Source organism: Clupea harengus, chromosome 3, assembly GCF_900700415.2.
Source record: "Clupea harengus chromosome 3, Ch_v2.0.2, whole genome shotgun sequence".
NCBI classification, from domain to species: domain Eukaryota; kingdom Metazoa; phylum Chordata; class Actinopteri; order Clupeiformes; family Clupeidae; genus Clupea; species Clupea harengus.
Genome location: NC_045154.1, coordinates 14,907,446 through 14,909,945, shown reverse-complemented (window position 1 = coordinate 14,909,945; position 2,500 = coordinate 14,907,446). Strand labels below are relative to the sequence as shown.

The window sequence follows — 2,500 nt, the reverse complement described above, 5'->3', positions numbered from 1 at the left end:
ACCCTTCCGACACACACATGTAGATCTCATAACTAAAGCATATGGGATGTGTTTTGCGTGTGCTCCTGTGTGGTGTGTGTGGTGGGGAGGCGGATGGGATGTGTTTTGCGTGTGCTCCTGTGTGGTGTGTGTGGTGGGGCGGCGGATGGGATGTGTTTTGCGTGTGCTCCTGTGTGGTGTGTGTGGTGGGGAGGCGGATGGGATGTGTTTTGCGTGTGCTCCTGTGTGGTGTGTGTGGTGGGGAGGCGGATGGCCTAGTTAGCTCCAGTCCTGGGTGTGTCTCTCAGACACAAAACACAAAACCTCCTGCATGTAGGGCAAACACATATTACTTATCAGTGCTATCAGCAATGACCTCTTCTTACAAAATTCATGGATACCTGTCCCAGTCAATGTTCACCACCCGCAACACTACAGCAATGTTTGCAGACATTTGGATACTTCTCTGTGGACTCTGTCTGTGTCTTTAGTTCAAGGCATATATTTAACACAATATCAATATTAACACACTTATATTCATTGTTTGGAATGAGAAAATGCAGCATATGTGCACCATCTATCTACATAAATAGCTGTTTAGCACAATTTCGTCACTGATTCACACAAGTGGATTACGTAACATTATCATGACATTAGCATAGCATTAGCATAGCATTAGCATTAGTATTCATGAAAGCCTAAACGCCCAAACATTCAGAAACTGTTTTTTTTTTTGCTATTGTAGTAAGCCTAAACGCCCAAACATTTGTGTTGCTATTGTAGTGGACACCCATAAGCAATGCAACCAATCGAAACAAAGCACCTGAAACACAATGTAAACAAGAGACCCTGGAAACAAAGGGACTTTCTGCCGGTATACCGTGCAGAGCACACAACAACGTCATAAACTTTATGAGGGAGGCAGCAGATCACACGGAGGTCAAGAGATAAGACAGACGTCATTTAACACAGACATGGTCACATGGCTTCTCCGGGGGGGGTGTGGGCTGCAGTCTTGGATAAATACACACCGGTACGTATTATTCCTTAAAAGCTCAGCTTGTTCGAGGGACATTTCCAGTCTAACAGCGTGTGTGTTTTCTCTTCATAAAAAGACATAAAACGGATATGTTGCTGTTCCTCAAAACTAAAATTGTATTTGTACAATCTGAGATCTACATGAGTCTGAATGAGCCAGTAGAGAAAAATATGTTACCCTGAACAAGAAAGGTTTTCATCAATCTTTCTTTCTCCCTCCTTTCTTTTTCTTTCTTTCCCCCCATCAGGTTCCTGCTTCCTGCTCCTAACTGCTCCTGCCATCTTTCTGTAACTGCTCCTGCCATCTTTCTCTAACTGCTACTGCCATCTTTCTCTGTCTTCGATCGCTGGGTTGGGTCTTCTCTTAGGTTTGAGCGGGGGACAGGTGTAAATCTTTCTGTGTCTTCGATAGCTGGGTTAGATCCTGGGTTGGGTCTTCTCTTAGGTGTAAATGCAGTCAAATAAAGTTAATATTTCTTCCTCAATAATCCACCCATTTACATTTGGGTGTGCTGTACTTTCTCTTCTGAGTGAAGTCATCGTCACAGAATATGGTAGTGTGATTGTTTATGTCTCTCTGTCAGTCTCCTTGATATGTGTGTGTGTGAATGTGTGTGTGTGTGTGTGTGTGTGTCTGCCGTTCCTCTCTCAGAGCACGTTAGTCTGACATGTTTTATTTTGCGCACTGGTCTCCTGTCAGTGACTGTCAGGCAGTAGACTCTAATCTGTCTCTCCGGTGACGGCACAACCGGCTGCTCCTGGCCCTGATGATAACTGCGTTTGTCACTCTCGCTCTTTGCCAAAGACTTTTGATTTATTATTCAGCAGGCAGTGAAAGTGGGTCACATTATCTACCTACGTGAAAGTAAATGATCTGAGCAACAACACGGCTTCTGATACACAGGCGCTGGCTTTAGAAGTGGTTTTACGAGGACATGATTATGAGCTTATTAGAGACTTGTTTACCTGCTCATGTAGTGTTTGTGAGGATAAGACTCGTTTGAAGTAGGCTAATGAGGTCATGTAGTTTCGTTTTTGCCTACGTATACAGATAAGAAAGTAACAAACAACAAACAAACAAACAAACCAGGTACACAGTTTATGGTTGTTTGATTTCATTCTTTTATACTGTGTCTTTGTGTCTATGTGCTTGTGTGTGTATAGCGGTGTCTTTGCGTCTGTTAATATGACACTTAAATGTACGTAGGTGTGTGTGTGTGTGTGTGTGTGTGTGTGTGTGTGTGTGATGTGAGTACATCAGTTTATTGCCTTTGTTTCTTTAGATGACAGTCAGGTGCAGTTTACTACACCATGAGAGAATGTTCACACACACGCACACACACACACACACACACGCACACACACACACACACACACACACACACATACACAGAAACAATTTAGAAGAAGCCTGACATCATGACCCAGTGTGTCCATGGTGACATAAATTAATTTCACTTTTATTGTGTCATTGGGTGTGTGG

At 43.3% G+C, this 2,500-nt stretch overlaps 1 protein-coding gene across 1 annotated transcript in view; it reads right to left on the bottom strand.

Moving 5' to 3' along the window:
- Positions 1 to 2,456: 2,456 nt before the first annotated feature.
- Positions 2,457 to 2,500, bottom strand: part of si:dkey-30c15.2 (uncharacterized protein LOC558938 homolog) — a 10,269-nt gene continuing 10,225 nt past the window's right edge. The window contains exon 12 of the mRNA XM_031564667.2: positions 2,457 to 2,500. This exon is cut by the window's right edge and continues 1,329 nt beyond it. The gene's annotated coding sequence lies outside the window, so the exon portion shown is untranslated.